This window comes from Panthera uncia (assembly GCF_023721935.1).
Source record: "Panthera uncia isolate 11264 chromosome B2 unlocalized genomic scaffold, Puncia_PCG_1.0 HiC_scaffold_24, whole genome shotgun sequence".
NCBI classification, from domain to species: Eukaryota; Metazoa; Chordata; class Mammalia; order Carnivora; family Felidae; genus Panthera; species Panthera uncia.
In genome coordinates, this window is record NW_026057580.1 from 116,160,723 (window position 1) to 116,178,029 (window position 17,307).

Below are 17,307 nucleotides of genomic sequence, written 5' to 3' on the forward strand. Positions count from 1 at the left end.
CTGGGGGCGGGGAGCGAGCGGCTCCGCGGGGCTGGCCATGGCCCTCCTCCCCGGGCCGCGCGGCGGGGCCGGCCGCCGGCGGGAGGGGCGCGCCGCGGGCCCGGACTCGGCGGGCTCCGCCCCCGCGGGACCTGCCCTCCCCGGCCGGTCGGCCCGAGCGTGGGTCCGGTGCTCCTCTCCGGTCTTCCGCCGCCCCTCGCGGCCCAGTCCTCACATGGCGTCCCGCTCCGGGTGCGGGAGGACCTGGGGCCGGGCGCGAGTCCCCGGCGGCCGGCTGGCGCGCGCGATCGGCGTGCTCCCGGCCGGGGCGAGGGGCCGCGGAGACGCTGCCTGCAAGCGTGGCGTGGTTTGTGCGCGCTCCGGCGGCCGAGCCTCGGCGACTGCTCGAAAGCAGCGGAGAAAAGCGCCGCAGTGCCGCTGCCCGTGGAGGAGGTGGCGGCGGCGGTGGCGGCGGCGGCTGCAGAAGACGCCCACTGGCGGAGCGGGCGCTCCCCACGCCGCCGCCGCCCGCGCCCGCGCCCACGTAGCGCGCCCCGCCGCCGCTGGGTCCCCCGGCGCCGGGTCCCCGCACCCCCGCGGGCCTCTGCGGACGCCGGGCGTCCTGGCTGGGGTGGGGGGCGGGGGAGCTCCTGCGTCTCTGCGGGGCGTCGTCACATCTGGGTCTGGTGTTCCGGGTTCTAAATCCGCCGCCCAGCAGCTGCGCCAGCAGCTGTGCTCCGCTGGGCAAGCCACGTCGGCCTGCCCCTCGCCCGAGCCAGGGAACCCTCCCGGTGGCTGGCCAGCAGCTCCGACCGAGCTGGGCTCAGAGCTCCCGGGAGAGGAGTTCAAACTCGGACGTTTGGTTGGAGTTTAAATCAACGCACAGTGTTTCCCATAAACTAAGATTTAGTAAGTCTGTTCATCCCCGCGACTCCCTTTGCGATACACACTTTAGAACGAACTTGGTGTGCACAGCCCAGTTTGCCCCGGGTGAGGTCAGAGAATGGACAGGGCAAACTGTGGCTCAAAAAAGAAACACTGTAAGATCGTCACCCCAAAGCCCTGAGGACCGCCTCGTCACCTGCGGCTCTTTTGCACAACATCACCCACCCCACCCCCGCTCCCTCCTCCCCAGCCCGAATCCAAACAGTTGCTGCCGACGGGAAATGTGCCGCCCAATGGGCGCTCAGAACAAGAAGCCGCCAGAAGTTTGGGAAGTTCAAGCGCCCGAGCGCACTGATGCGCAGGTGCCTGCGTGCGGGAAGGCGCGCTGCGCGGGGTCACCAATGCACTCGGGGTCCGACAGGGGGGCGACAGGCCTGCTGCCCCACGGTGGGACGGGCTGTCCAGACTCCCTCGACCAGGTCCCCTTCCCAGGAGTGGAGCGCGCGCACCGGAGCCCAACTTGCACGACGGGCAGGGCGGGCACCTGAGCGCAAGGCGTGCGCGGCGGTGCGGCCGCGTGGCTGACACAGGGCCCGGGGCCGGCGTGCGCCCTGCAGCCGGGCGTTTCTCGCTTTCCATGGCTTCTTCCGACCGTCCAGCTTCCAGGTGTTTTTATTTTGAAGCGTGCTCCAGATCCTTCCCTAGTCCCTGCTTCTTCCCCACTCCCATCCAGACACCCACAGTGGGAAAGGACATATTTGTATTTGCACCAGACTGGGCACGTGGGGCGCCTGGGACTTGATGCGACTCCCCTCTCCCAGCAAAGGCTGTGGGCGTTTCAGCAACCGCGGGGCGCACGCGGAGCGCTGCCCGAAGCGGGCGTCAAGCCCTGGCTCTCACTGGATCGTAATCCCTAAATTTTCGAAACCGGAAAAAGATTCTGGTGACTCTTACCTTGCAGAGTGGGTATTTTTACCGCTGCCTTTGCTTTTTTTTCGACGAAGAAAAAACTAGAACAATGCTGCCGGGTCTGGTGCCGAAGCCTCCGGGCCGTCGCATCGGAGAGGCGCAGACCCGGACTCCGGGATTCACGTGGGCGTCGGGACTCCGCACCCGCTGCGGACGTGGCCTCGCGGGCAGGGTCTCCCCAGGGCTCGAGGGCACGCGTCTCTCCTCGAAGTGTTTGCTGTTGGTTCTTTTACGCGCCAAACGTTTCTTCTTGTCGGTTACGTTTCTTTTGTTGCCTTTTGGAGCGATTAAAGTGACCTTCCCATTATAAGAAAATGTACACGTAATTCGAATACAAGCCTCCATATGGGCGCGGGAAGCGGGGCGGGAACCATCAAATACTTGCTCTCTGGGTCTTTTTTAAATCAGAACGCAAACTTTAGTGTTTTCTCTAACCCTTTTCTGGCATCAAACTTCATCCTATTTTCCGTCCTTCTTTCCTCCAAACGCTTGCTGGAAGGCACGCATTTCCTGGACAAATCAAAAATGACAAAGCATGACAACGGAAAAGGAACACGCTGAGGAGGTGTTTACAGACTATCGATTACACGGGTTAAGTAACTCCCCACTTAATGCTGGAGTTGGGCTCTGTTAACATAAGTGTAGCAGGCACCGCGTCACGTGTCCTTTCTTCAGGAAAGCTTGTTTACTCCAAGATGTAAATTGCAAACCCGCGGATGTAAACGCTCTGTCACTCACCCTTGTGTTCAGGTGTTGCAACACCTGTGGAATGTGTTTCTGGCGCATTCTTTTCCTTCCCTTTGAACTTCGCTAGTGATATATCAGAAAAGGGGAAAGATGTCACTAAACATTTGGCACTCCAAACCTTTTATGAATAAACACATTGGCCCCAAATTCAGTGAGCGCCGCGTCCGAATAGTCCCCATGAAATCTGCGATGTAGTTACACGTCCAAATGTTACCAGATTGCAGTGCAATTTAAACACGACTGAAAGTATTAGTTGTAACTCCAGGGGCACGGGATTCACGCCAGCACAGTGCTCTTTGTGAAATAAACAACTTTCCTCATTTTCAACTGAGAAAATGCTAGCCTACTGCAAAGCATAAAAACTAAAATAACATTAGGAAGGCAGTTAACGCTACTAAGTTGCCAGAATTATGATGATCAATGTTAAAAGCATTTGTCTCTGCCCTTCACCAAGAATGATCAGGAAAGTTTATATTGGTAATGAAACCTTATGCTTGCTTCAGTATCTGCCTGTTTATCATCTAATTTGATTTATTTGTTCTTAAAAGGATCTTAAAACGTGGGTCAAGGTAGAGCCTAAGGTATTTTTTAAATGATTTCCTCCTAAAACTGTGAAGTTTCTTTATAATAACCATCCACTCCTTTTAGTAGCCTGAAAGTTTATTTATAATAAATATGGTTTTTATTTCATTAAATTTTGGTCAACAGGCAGGCCAGTGTCTTAATTCATTTCATTTAACAACTTTTGTTACTAGTGCTGACAGCTGTAAACTTCACATTGTCAACTGATTGAATAACCTGCTTTTTCTTTTCAAATATTTCTTTAGAAAGACACAAACTAAAGGTTGATTAAATATTAAACTCATCTACTTACACAGATAAAGTCTATGAAAAAGACACATTCTTTGACACATTTACCTTGATTTTAAATTTTATGACTTACAGAAGTACATGGTTATCGGAGCAAAATAATTAATAAGCAGGTAGCTTTGCTCCCACGCCCAAAAGAAACATGTGGGTTTTACAGTCCGATTTTCAATTTAATTGCTAGTAAATTATCAATTTGTATGTCCCCCAGGTGTGGTATGTCATCCCAACAACGCTCTGCATTCTAATGAAATAATTTATTAGTGATTATCTGGCATGTGAAAAATGGAGTTCAGCTGTCAGGCATCTACTCACGACCTCCCAAACCCACCAACTGCCCCGCTACGAGTTCTAAGTTTGTCTTTCCGGGAAGCCTCCTTCGATTTTCCTCGTCCCTAATCCACCATAGCTGTGTCGGGGTAGACTCCTGAGACTGATGTGTTTTTATCAGCACATATGAATATTTTGCATTAAATCTCCTAAGACATGTAATGCGTGTATAATTTGCATCGACAATTCCGTTTTAAAGTTTGAAGTCAGTGTCCTGCTACCCTTACCACTCATAACCTTTAATAAAGGCCATCATACAGTAGGTGCTCAATGATTGCTCCCCTACCTTCCACCTGCATGCTCACTGCTTACAAATGTCTGTTAGTGTTGATGTTAACAAATCTTGACTTAAGTGAGGGATGCATTCTTACAGTATTGTTGTAGTCCAGCCTAAAAAACAAAGGTCATTATAATTTCAGTAAGAAAATATTATTATAAAGTCAGTCCACTGGATGGCACGGTCTTGAAAATAGACAAAGATGATTTAAAAGACAATTTCTTCAGCTACCCTTCATATTCCTAGATCTTCAGGTTACATTTTTTTATGAATTCAATCTAATTAACTGTAAAACAAAGTACAATTTTATATTGCCTTACGTTAGAAAACAAGTAAAAACCAGTATATTATTTCACATTTAAAAAATCAAAATAGTGTGGGGCGCCTGGGTGACTCAGTCGGTTGGGCGTCTGACTTCGGCTCAGGTCATGATCTCACCCCTCGTGAGTTCGAGCCCCTCCTCGGGCTCTGTGCTGACAGCTCAGAGCCCGGAGCCTCCTTCGGGGTCTGTGTCTCCCTCTCTCTCTGCCCCTCCCCCGCTTGTGCTCTGTCTCTCTCTGTCTCTCAAAAATGAATAAATGTAAAAAAAAAAACAAACTTTTTTTAATAAAAAAAAAATCAAAATAGTGTTTACTCTTCAATGAGAATATTTTTGATCTTAGGCAGATTATTAAACCATTAATATTCCAAACAAATCTTCTTAAGTGTCCATACCTTCCGTAAAGAGGGTTCAGGGTGTTTCTTGATACATAAGATTCAAGTGGAAATTTTCATTAATCAAAAGCAAAGCATTTAATTCCCTCCTAAAAAATAGGCTCTGCTTAACGTCTAATGAGCATCCAGCCCTGAGGATACCGCTGTGACAAAGAACTGTTGTGGTTATGTAATCAATACTAAGTTCCGGTGATAACCATGTAAGCATTAACTCTTACATAACACTGCTGTGTTATGACATCGAACTAGATTCTGAAGCTGTTTCCGTTCAAAAAAAATATCAAATCGCTTTAGAGATCCACTGTGATCTGTAGCCTGCTGAAGTAGCCGTCATGTCTTAAAAACGTGCAAACTAGAATATAACCACGTTGTGTTTAAATAATAACCAGTGCTGTTTAAACAATCAACACTTCTATCAAAGTGGAACCACAAGTCAGAGATACCAATGACATCTGAGACTATGTTTGAAGAGTCCAAGAAGCACAGTACGAGAGAATTATTTGTATAGCTATACACACACATACACACACACATATACCTAAGAGAAAGAAATTCCCAAAAGAAAGAAATACTTCTTTAAGACAGTCACAGCCCAGTGAAAGCATTTAAATAGAAAGTGACCACAGGGGGCATTCAGGATAAAAAGGTAGGCTAGGGAATGGCTTCAATTAATAAAGTTAATTAATGATAAATTAGAGAAAGGTCACCAAAGTTCCTACTGAGTCTGCCCCACCACGAGGAGGACATTGGTGCCAGCACAAATCACTGTGTGGATTGTTAATGTTAAGCATGTCTTCATCCGTGGCTTGGGAATCCTTTCCTTGTAAACATTATTGTAGTACAATACCCATATTTTTACAATGAACCTTGGTATTTATTCAAGGAGTCTGATGCACTTTTGGGGAAAAGAAAAATTGTTGGCTCTTCCAGATTTGTCTCAAAAATAAGGACCAAAAAATGGCTCACTGAATCCAGAGAATTCTTTTCTGTTCATCTCAAAAAAGAAAAGAAGGAGGAGGAAGAGGAGGAGGAGGAGAAACCAGCCATGGCCTGGGGCACAAGTGGGCACTCTGAGTTGTGTGCCAGTCTAGACCAGGATTGGACAGCATTTAAGGGCATGCGGGGAGGCCAAGTTCATCCACATGGGTGAATTGCTCTGACCCTGACTTATAAAGACCCATTTCTCCCTGAGTTTCTCTTATTAAAGTGCCCAGAGGAAAAGGAGAGAGAAGGTTTCACGCTGGTGTGCATTCTACAAAGTCAGACACACAGTTCCCAGGCAATATCCTAAGGATTTGGACTTATGAGGCAGAAGGCCCTTGTCTACACAGCCAGCCTGACTTGCTGGTCCACACACATCCAGTATCTCTTAAAGCAGCAGGTTACACGGGAGCTATACCTAGAACTTTGTATATGAGATCCTTGGAAATGGACCCGTATAAGAAAAAAACAACTACAGGGGCGCCTCAGTGGCCCAGTCGGTTAAGCGTCCGACTTCGGCTCAGGTCATGATCTCACGGTTCATGAGTTCGAGCCCCGCATCGGGCTCTGGGCTGACAGCTCAGAGCCTGGAGCCCGCTTCAGATTCTGTTTCTCCCTCTGTCTGCCCCTCCGCTGCTTGCACTCTGTCTCTCGCATTGTCTCAAAAGTACGTAAACATTAAAAAAAAATTTTTTTAAGAAAAAAATAACTACAGAAGCCGAAAGATAAGCAGCCTTCGTGTTCAGAGACATCGGACTTTGGACAGAGCCAGAGAAATCTGTTAGGAGCCAGCATGTATTGGGCAGGCAGTTAAAGAAAGAAGTGGACACAACATATCTTCCATAATCTCTGGACACATTCATTTCCTTTGGTTCAGAAATTGGGGTTTAATAACTTTGTGTTTGTGTGTTGCACTAATTAAATTTTTTTTAATGTTTAGTTATTTTTGAGAGACAGAGACAATGCAAGCTGGGGAGGGATAGAGAGAGAGGGGGAGACACAGAATTTGAAGCAGGCTCCAGGCTCCGAGCTGTCAGCACCTAGCCCGATGTGTGACTCAAACTCATGAGCTGTGAGATCATGACCCGAGCTGAAGTCGGGTGCTTAACCGACTGAGCCACTCAGGCACCCGTGTGTGGCACGGATTAATATTGTACCCAACAACAAAGGTAAAGTCAAAAAAGTGGGATGTCCTCTCCAGACAGCTCATTTGCATCCTCATTATGCTCCCAGCATGAAACAATCTTTCAATAGGGCTTCGTTGTTCCAAACAGAAGAGCCACAGCTGTATTACAAAGCTGTAAGCATCAAGACAGTATGGTACTGGCACAAGAACAGACACTCAGATCAATGGAATAGAACAGAGAACCCAGAAATGGACCCACAAACGAATGGCCAACTAATCTTTGACAAAACAGGAAAGAATAGCCAATGGAATAAAGACAGTCTCTTCACTCAGCAAGTGGTGCTGGGAAAACTGGACAGCGACATGCAGAAGAACCCGGACCACTTTCTTACGCCAGACACAAAAGTAAACTCAAAATGGATGAAAGACCTCAATGTGAGGCAAGAAGCCATCAAAATCCTCGAGAAGAAAGCGGGCAAAAACCTCTTTGATCTTGGCCACGGCAACTTCTTACTCAACACGTCTCCAGGAGGCAAGGGAAACAAAAGCAAAAATGAACTGTTGGGACCTCATCAAGATAAAAAGCTTTTGCACAGTGAAGGAAATAGTCAACAAAACTGAAAGGCAACCAACAGAATGGGAGAAGATATTTGCAAATGACATATCAGATAAAGGGGTAGTATCCAAAATCTATAAAGAACTTATCAAACTCAACACCCCCCCCCAAATAGTCCAGTGAAGAAATGGGCAAAAGACATGAATAGACACTTCTCCAAAGAAGACATCCAGATGGCCAACCGACACATGAAAAGATGCTCAACCTCACTCATCATCGGGGAAATACAAATCAAAACCACAATGAGATACCACCTCACGCCTGGCAGAATGGCTCACATGAACAACTCAGGCAACAACAGATGTTGGCGAGGATGCGGAGAAAGAGGATCTCTTTTGCACTGTTGGTGAGAACGCAAGCTGGTGCAGCCACTCTGGAGAACAGTATGGAGGTTCCTCAAAAAACTAAGAATAGAACTACCCTACAACCCAGCAATGGCACTACGAGGCATTTATCCAAGGGATACAGGTGTGCTGTTTCAAAGAGGCATATGCACCCCAGTGTTTATAGCAGCACTATCGACAATAGCCAAAGTGTGGAAAGAGCCCAAATGTCCATCGATGGATGAATGGATAAAGAAGATGTGGTATATGCATACAATGGAGTATTACTCGGCAATCAAAAAGAATGAAATCTTGCCATTCGCAACTATGTGGATGGAACCAGAAGGTATTATACTAAGTGAAATTAGTCAGAGAAAGACAAATATCATACGACTCTACTCACATGAGGACTTTAAGATACAAAACAGATGGGGGCGCCTGGGTGGCGCAGTCGGTTGAGCGTCCGACTTCAGCCAGGTCACGATCTCGCGGTCCGTGAGTTCGAGCCCCGCGTCAGGCTCTGGGCTGATGGCTCGGAGCCTGGAGCCTGTTTCCGATTCTGTGTCTCCCTCTCTCTCTGCCCCTCCCCCGTTCATGCTCTGTCTCTCTCTGTCCCAAAAATAAATAAAAAACGTTGAAAAAAAAAATTAAAAAAAAAAAAAAAAGATACAAAACAGATGAACATAAGGGAAGGGAAGCAAAAACAATGTAAAACCAGGGAGGGGGACAACACATAAGAGACTCTTAAATATGGAGAACAAACCGAGGGTTGCTGGAGGGGTTTTGGAAGGGGGATGGGCTAAATGGGTAAGAGGCACTAAGGAATCTACTCCTGAAATCATTGTCGCACTATATGCTAACTAACTTGGATGTAAATTTAAAAAATAAAATAAAATAAAACAAAATAAAATAACAGAATAGCCAGTGAGTATGGGCACAGGCCAACCACTGGAAGGGTCCTGAATTCACCGCTTTAGCAATAAAACTGGGCTTGGCCCAATTTCATCTCTGACTTCCTGAAGTTGCACAAGGAATCTCCCTATCTGTCCTCTACCAAATTTCACCTGTCTCTTCACTGACGGCAGGTCTCCAGATTATTGCAATCCAGTGGCGTGCATGTAAATTTACTGTTCTCCTTCTCCCTCCTAGCACTGCATTCTGGTAGAAATTTCCACTGGAAGTTTCCAGAGATCTCTACCTAGGAGTCTTGCGCCCCTGGTACATTACCTTGCATTATGACTGTCAGTGTTCAAAATAATCCTACATAAGGACCCTGACCCCACTCACATCACCCACCATCAATGCTATCAGTAAGAAAAAACAATTTTTTGGCTTATCAACCCGAGTTTAAAAAATATACCAAAAAGCCAAACATACCCACCCTCCTGATTTGAAATCTCCATGATAATTCTCAGTCTTACTTTTTACTTATGAGATGTCAGCCGGCTGTGCACGGAGAGCCTCGGGCTGAGGGGCAGGAGTGTGCCCCTCAGCAGGCACGTGCCCACTCTACAGAAGGACCCGCCGAGCAAGCCTCCACAGCAGCGACAGTTTGCTGCTGTTGCTTTCCAAATGACACCGGCCATTTGTGAATGGCCCCAGCTGGCCCAAGTCCAAGTCTATCCACTTGCGGTCAAATAGGGCGGGAAGGTAACAACTGGAGGCTGTATTTGCCCCAGCTCTGCCACCTGGCAGGGGGCCAGGAAGAATCCTGCCACACACGGATGGTGACGGTGGCCTGTCTCGTATCAGAGAGAGAAAGCTTCCGATGGGAAGTAATTTGCAGGCTGGGTGAGACCGTGTCCATCCTGTCCTTCCAAACGGTGCGAGGGTGAGCCTTGCTCCCCAAGTGAGTGTCTGGATCCCAGGACGCGTGTCTTGTGGTATACACACTGCCATACCCCTAACACACCTCCTAACCCGAGCCATCAGAAAATGCAGCGGAGCGAAATACAGGGGGAGGAGCGTCTCGAAGGCACTTCTATCACGGTTACCGTTTTCCCCTCCGTGGAGTCAAGGCCTCGTCACAGGCACGCCGAGCACTGCAGGGGACCGTCATTCACTCACAGGCAACTCATTTGATACGGAAAGTTTAGAAATGTTAACATGTGCATTCGAAAAAATTCTCTCGCTTGGTTTAAAAAACAAATGGAATTAGGGGTGCCTGGGTGGCTCAGTGGGTTAAGCGTCAGACTTTGGCTCAGGTCCTGATCTCACGGTCCGTGGATTCGAGCCCCAGATCGGGCCCTGGGCTGACGGCTCAGAGCCTGGATCCCGCTTCGGATTCTGTGTCTCCCTCTCTCTCTGCCCTTCCCCCGTTCATGCTGTCTCTCTCTCTCTCGCTCTCTCTCAAAAATAAATAAACATTAAAAAAATGTGTTAATGGGATTGAACAAATTAAAACCAAGTTAAAAATGACTGTGATTTTATCTAATAATCTCATATAATTGACAAATCCTGACATAATCACCTTAATTTAAATGTGAATGTCTTCCTCTGAATTCCTTTTCCAGTCTCTGGAGTTAGCAGAAGGAGGCTTAAGGGAAGCGATTCAGGTTCCAGGGAGTGGAGAAGGCAGATACTTCCCGGGCCCTGAGAACAGCCCAGGGGGCCAGCATTCCCCATGCCTTAGGCGCAGGGCAAGAACGGGAAGAAATGTGTTCAAACATGACGAGACGTTAACAGTGGCAGGGGGACCATGGATTACGGCAGAGTCTCAGCATATGAAGGAGAAGTTGATCGTATCCTCTTACAGGTGCAAGGAGTCTACTGATCGTACGTACAACACGATCAATAGCGTAGCTTTCTCGCTAGCTACTGACGCCTGTACGTATCTGTGGCCTCCAGGTACCTGATACCCTTTCAGATTAGGCTACCCCGGTGAAGAGACGAATTTCATACGTTTTCCATTGTGTCAGTGTTCCGTCACCCTGTTTTGGCAAAAAGCTCACTGTTTTTGAAGAATAAATAGTAAGTGATGCTTGCTATAAATTCCCAGAGTCGACTTGTTTCTGCGAGTATCATCCAGCGATAGGCAAGAGTGAAACCCTCGTCTGTTTTTAACTGTTTTGACTACTTTCCTAACCCTCTTTCCCCAAGACTGGTAAACTTGCATGATTTTATTTTTATTAAAAATTTTTTTTTAATGTTTCTTTATTTTTGAGACAGAGAGAGACAGAGTGCAAGCAGAGGAGGGGCAGAGAGAGAGGGAGACACAGAATCTGAAGCAGGCTCCAGGCTCTGAGTTGTCAGCACAGAGCCTGATGCGGGGCTCAAACCCATGAACCGCGAGATTATGACCTGAGCCGAAGTCGGACGCGTAACCAACTGAGCCACCCAGGTACCCGGGTAATTTTATTTTTTTTAGGGATGCCCTGAGCACAATAGCCCAAGAGTGATCACAGGGCACTATAACCCCTGAAGAGCACAAATACAGCCCAGGGGCTTTGCCCACTTGGTCCCAAGACCTGAATACCATTTACACGGCCACTTGTGAGTTAAGTCAACCCAGGAGGAGAAAATGACTTATTCATTCTGCCAACTATTTTGTATATCTCTCTATGCCTGTGTTCATTATGACTGCGCTCAGAAGACACAATTCATTTACCCCCATAACTGCTCATAACAGCCCTCAGAGGTGGAAGCATTTATGGCTAGGACGCAGGCCCATTTTGTAGATTTTTCACACATAGCATAAGCCTGAGGAAAAGCAGCCATAGCAGGCAAATTAGAGCTCTTGATTTCCCCTTTAGTTATATATCTTGTGCTTTATTCTCTAAGACAGGATGTTAACATTCAGTATTTCTGGATTTCTGTTTATTAAGGTGAGATCAGCTACACAGGGCTCAATAAAAATGCTCTTCCCATATGAAAGCAAGCGTGCATATGAAATCACTCTCGTTTATAGCCGGGTTAGTATATATCCTCTGAAAGTCAACCCGTCTGTTTTCTGTCAAACTCCATCTCTTAAGTGACTGTAAAACACAGGTCAAGTCTGCTTTTATTTTTGAACTCTGATTTCAACAAGCCCAACATAAGTAAGTCTTCAACAGAGAGATGAGCACAAGGAGATGACTAAAATATCCCTTTGAGTCTTGATTTAGAAACTGATTCTAGGTACAAAAAAGATTTCCTAAAGCTTATCAGAAAACTCATTACCTGCATAAAGGTATCGCCCCTCATCTATCTCTAACTGGTCAATGGTATAAAGCAACGTCTTTCAGCTTGACCGAAGTTTTTTTGTTTTCTAATATTCATTTTTGAGAGACAGACAGACAGAACACAGTGGGGGAGGGGCAGAGAGAGAGGGAGACACAGAATCCGAAGCAGGCTCCAGGCTCCGAGCTGTCCGCACAGAGCCCAATGCAGGGCTGGAACTCACAAGTTGTGAGATCATCCTGGGCTGAAGTCAGATGCCCAACGGACTGAGCCACCCAGGCACCCCTTGACCAAGCTTTTTGTTTTTTCTTTTTCATGTATTTTTGAAAGCAAGAGAGACAGAGCATCAGCAGGGGAGGGGCAGAGAGAGAGAGGGGAGACACACAGAATCCGAAGCAGGCTCCAGGCTCTGAGCTGTCAGCACCGAGTCCGGCACCAGGCTCAAACCCACGAGCCGTGAGATCGTAATCTGAGCGGAAGTCTGACGCTTAACCGACTGAGCCACCCAGGCGCCCCAACCCTTGACCAAAGCTTTTGAACCAGACTCTGGCAATTCGCTGTGGCCAACTGGAGTTGTGAGCGTCTACTGGGATAGAGAAGAGTCCTTCCCTTTGCCCTTAACAGTGGGTTGAAAAAAGGTAGCAGCAGCAGGCCCACCCCCACCCCTAGCAATTAAACCTGAAACTAACTGGGGCGCCTGGGTGGCTCAGTCGGGTAAGCGTCCAACTTTGGCTCAGGTCATGATCTCACAGTCCGTGAGTTCGAGCCCCGCGTCGGGCTCTGTGCTGACCGCCCAGAGCCTGGAGCCTGTTTCGGATTCTGTGTCTCCCTCTCTCTCTGACCCTCCCCCATTCATGCTCTGTCTCTCTCTGTCTCAAAAATAAATAAACGTTAAAAAATTAAAAAAAAAAACCTGAAACTAACCAATTAACACTTCCCGGAGCTGTCATTTTACCTCAACTTCCCCAGAAAACAGTCACCGAGCAATGTATCACCCTGAAGAAAATATAATTAGTGACTTAAAAAAAATTTTTTTTTCGAATCTTGGCTTGTAAACTTCACATTTTCTCTTCAAACACTGCAGGGTAGAAGGATTGCGATCCAATTCCTTGGCGCTGTGACGGCATGAATGTGGTCATGTGGGCCAGAAGACGGAGCGGTATGTGAATTCTATTTGCTGGGGGTAAATCCTGATGGTGTGGCAAAAGTGTAGGTTCACAGTCACAAAATTAGAATCGAAAGTGTTGGAACCACAGACAAATCCAAAATCAGGGTACATGGTTTTTAAACAGGAGCACACACTAAATGGAGCAAGTCCTGGGCTGTTGTTTAGAAGCTTCCAGAGAGCCCAGACCAGTGGCAGTCCATGAGCTTGGGATGGCGAAAAAATTGAAAGGGGACAAAATCATGATTTGTTTGTTAAATAAGCCGTCACCGGGTACAGCAGGACCCTGAAGGAGGTATGATTGGTGAAAATTCAAACTCTCCAACAGACAAGACTGAAGAAGGAGAAAAGGGTGTTGTCATGACGAGTGAAGTTCACACAGATCCCCCAGGAGGGAGCGGTCTCTGCCTGAACGCTGATGCAGCACTGGGGTCACAAAAGTCAGGGGTCTGTAACTCCACTTTGGCGCAGAAAGATCGATTCCAAAAATGAGAAAAGCAGAGCTGTTAAATTTTACTTATTTACTTATTTACATGTCTTTATTTATTCATGCGTTTGATCCACGTATCTTCTCTGCTGGTTTTGGAAGGATGAGGGTTAAAACCTAGATCCCCGAAGGGCAGGAGTGACTGTGGTATGGTGGGGTGACGCGGACCCTGCTGAGATCCTGAGACCCTCCACCCACCGCTCTGGCCTCTGTGGCCACTGTGGTTTCAAAGAATCATTCAGGGCGCCTGGGTGGCTCAGTCGGTTGAGCGTCCGACTTCAGCCTAGGTCGTGATCTCACAGTTTGTGGGTTCGAGCCCCGCGTCGGGCTCTGCGCTGACGGCTCGGAGCCTGAAGCCTGCTTCAGATTCTGTGTCTCCCTCTCTCTCTGCCCCTCCCCCACTCATGCTCTCTGTCAAAAATAAATAGTGAAAAAAAAAAAGAATCAGGTCATGCATTTGCCTCCAGATTCTCTTACTTTATGTATTAGTTCCCGTTGTTTATGATTCCCTTCTTCCAGTTTTTTCTTTTGTTTCGCAATTATTCACGCTGTGTACTTGGCTCTTTTAATTTTTAGTCTCTCTTCTTTCCTGTTGAAGGCATTTCTGTTCCTACATTTTCCCGGAGTTGAGCATTCAAGGATCTCATAGTCTTCAAATTAAAATATCCCCCCTTTCATATGTTTCTAGACGATTGTTTATATATATATATATTTTTTTAAATATATATTATATATATTTTAAATATATATTATATATATTTATACTATATATATTTATATTTAAATATTTATATTTTATATATATTTATATTTAAATATATATATATTTTAATGTTTATTTATTGTTGAGAGAGAGGGAGAGAGAGAGAGAGTACAAGTGGGGGAGGGGTGGTAAGAGAGAGAAACACAGAATCTGAAGCCGGCTCCAGGCTCTGAGCTGTCAGCACAGAGTCTCACACGGGGCTCAAACCTATAGACCACGAGATCATGACCTGTGCCGAAGATGGACGCTTAACAGACCAAGCCCCCCAGGCAGCCCTCCAGATGGTTCTTAATTTCAGTTTTCATATCCTCCCTGATGCATGCGTGGGTTGTATGGAAGTGTGATAATCAATTTCCAAGCGGTAAAGAATATCGTCAACCACATTATTATTTGATTTTATTTTGGATTATAGTAGAAGAATGTGGCCTGTAAACCTTTAATTTTGAACCTTAAAGTGTTCTTTGTGTCCATACATATGCTCAACCTTTATAAAGGTCCGGTGGGGAAGGAGGCTTTGAGTGTGTCAGACTCATGCAGAAGCCACTTCCTGTCTCTTTTCTGGAGGCGCTTCCAGGTCCAAATCTTGCTTTTACCTCCTTCCAGCGGTGCCTGGCATGTCGTAAGCACTCGCTAGATAGAAACATTACTAGAAAAAGAAATTGGTCTCTGGGGTCGGAACAGACTTGGTTTTGAATCCTAGATCGGCCACACCCTTGCAGCCCTTGGGCAAGTCACTTTAGAAGTATGAGGATTCAGAGAGAAAACACAAGGAAACTGCTAGACCAATGCCTAGCATGGAGCCAATGCCCACTGACTGGGACCTGCTCTTTGTCCTAGAGTTTGTCTCGGGGACAACCTAGACTGGCTTGAGTTTGTCTCATGGACAGCCTAGACTGGCTTGAGTTCTAGCTCATGAGCTCTTAGCCTTACTGATGATGATTCTTGAGGCTCAAGAAAGCCAACGCACTCGTCCCGAAAGCAAGCAAAGCGCCCAAGGGGTTTTTCTTCCAAACAAGACCGCAGAGCGCGTATAGCCTCCCATCTTTGAACACTGTAACACTAACTTCCCACAACCACTTTCAGTGGATTTTTCACGTGGTGTGTGGGTGTCCCCATCCCAATTCTCAAGGCTGTAAAAGTGGTTTTATTCTGAGCGCGTCTTCCTTATCCACTTGTAGACCTCACTTTCCTCCCGGAGCCCATCTTCGTCGGTCCCGATGCCCACAGCGTGCACCAACCCATTGCCCCTGGGACCTTCCCTTTTGGGGAAAAAGAATCAAAACGTTCAAGGCTGAGTTTTTACCATACATCATCTTAATGATGACAATCAAAGTGAAGACATCAACATAATTTGCTTGTAGAGCATCAATGGTTTTCTCCACTCCTGTGTCTGCCTTTAAAATATGGCTAAATTGTTGCTATTCCGTGAACAGTCAACTCTTCATATGGTTTTGAGAGCCTGAGATTTAAGTATCTGCTTTGTTTGCTTGTTTTTGTTTTAGAGGACAAAACCATAAAGCTTTCCGTTTCATCCTTGGAAAGTCTAAGCAAAATACGACCGCCCTTATACATGTGTGGGTCTCAAATAAGATTTATTTTTATTTCGTAAGAGTGAAGTATATTATTCTCCAAGCAGATTCTGTGTATTGAAAAGAGGAAAGAAGCCTTTAAAATATTTAATTCAAATTTTTCTTGGATGATCTGTATTCTATGTTTAGCTAAAATAGGATAATTTTAAATCAGATGTACAAAACTCTCAGAGGTGCCCACATGTGTGGACGCCCCCAGAGGAGACTGGCAAACTAAAAAGGAATCCCTTCTCTTCCCTGATTTACCTCCGTCAGGCCCATGAGGAAAACCCAGAAATGCTGCGTGAGGATTCGGGGGCAGCTGACCGCAGACCCGGGTTCCATTCAAGGAAATCAGTCACGCATTCGCGGAACGGACATCAACTGGCTGCCTTCCATATTCCAGGCATTGCTCTGGGCACTTGGGAGACACGAGGGAGCCAAACAGACAACCTCCCCACAGCCCTCGTGGAGCTCGTCTTCTAGAATGGAAAATAAAAAGCAATAAACCTCATCAACGAGTCGATTAGGGAATGTGGTGGACGTGGTCAGTGCAGGGGCAGACAAAGAGCACGGTGAGGCAGGTCCGCGGCACTGGACAGGTCTGCAGAGAGGGGCAGGGCGGCTGGTCGGTGAGCCACAACCTGGCAGAGGTGAGGGCGAGCTTGCGGGTACGTGGGCAAGAGGGCCCCGGGCAGAGGGGATGGCCCGGGTGAAGGCCCATGGGGAGGGCACGTGTGGCTTCCCAAGGAGTAGCAGAGACATCAGGTGCCTGGATCAGATGAGAAGGGAGAGGGTGGGGGGTGGCCCCGAGACAGGAAGGTCACGGAGTCCAGCCCACGTGTGCCGTTCAGGCCACTGCCCTTGGTTTCCTTCCTCGTGAAATGGGGAAGCACTCGTGGGCTCACGTGATCTGACTTTTGTTTTTAAAAAAACCATCTACAGGGGCGCCTGGGTGGCTCAGTCGATTAAGCGTCCGACTTTGGCTCGGGTCACGATCTCTCGGGCCCTGGGTTCGAGCCCCGTGTCGGGCTCTGTGCGGACAGCTGGGAGCCCGGAGCCTGCTTCGGATTCTGTGTCTCCCTCTCTCTCCGCCCCTCCCCTGCTCATGCTCTGTTTCTGTCTTTCTCTATCAAAAAATAAATAAACATTAAAAATTTTTTGATACAAAATAGAAAAATCATCTACATTGTATGTACGTATTTTTCCCTGAATTGCTTTCTAGAAGGATGGGTGCCATGAGATGGACAAAGTGGCGATCCACATTTGTGCTCCCCTTCCTGTGTGCCGGAGAGGGGGCCAAGACCTTCAGGAGCCCCAGAGAGGACTGGGCCACCCAAGGGCCGCCTCCT

The 17,307-nt window shown here is 47.4% G+C and overlaps 1 protein-coding gene across 1 annotated transcript in view; it reads right to left on the reverse strand.

Moving 5' to 3' along the window:
* PDE10A (phosphodiesterase 10A) overlaps nt 1-17,307 on the reverse strand; it is a 595,277-nt gene that overhangs the window by 282,976 nt on the left and 294,994 nt on the right. The gene's annotated exons all lie outside the window — the stretch shown is intronic.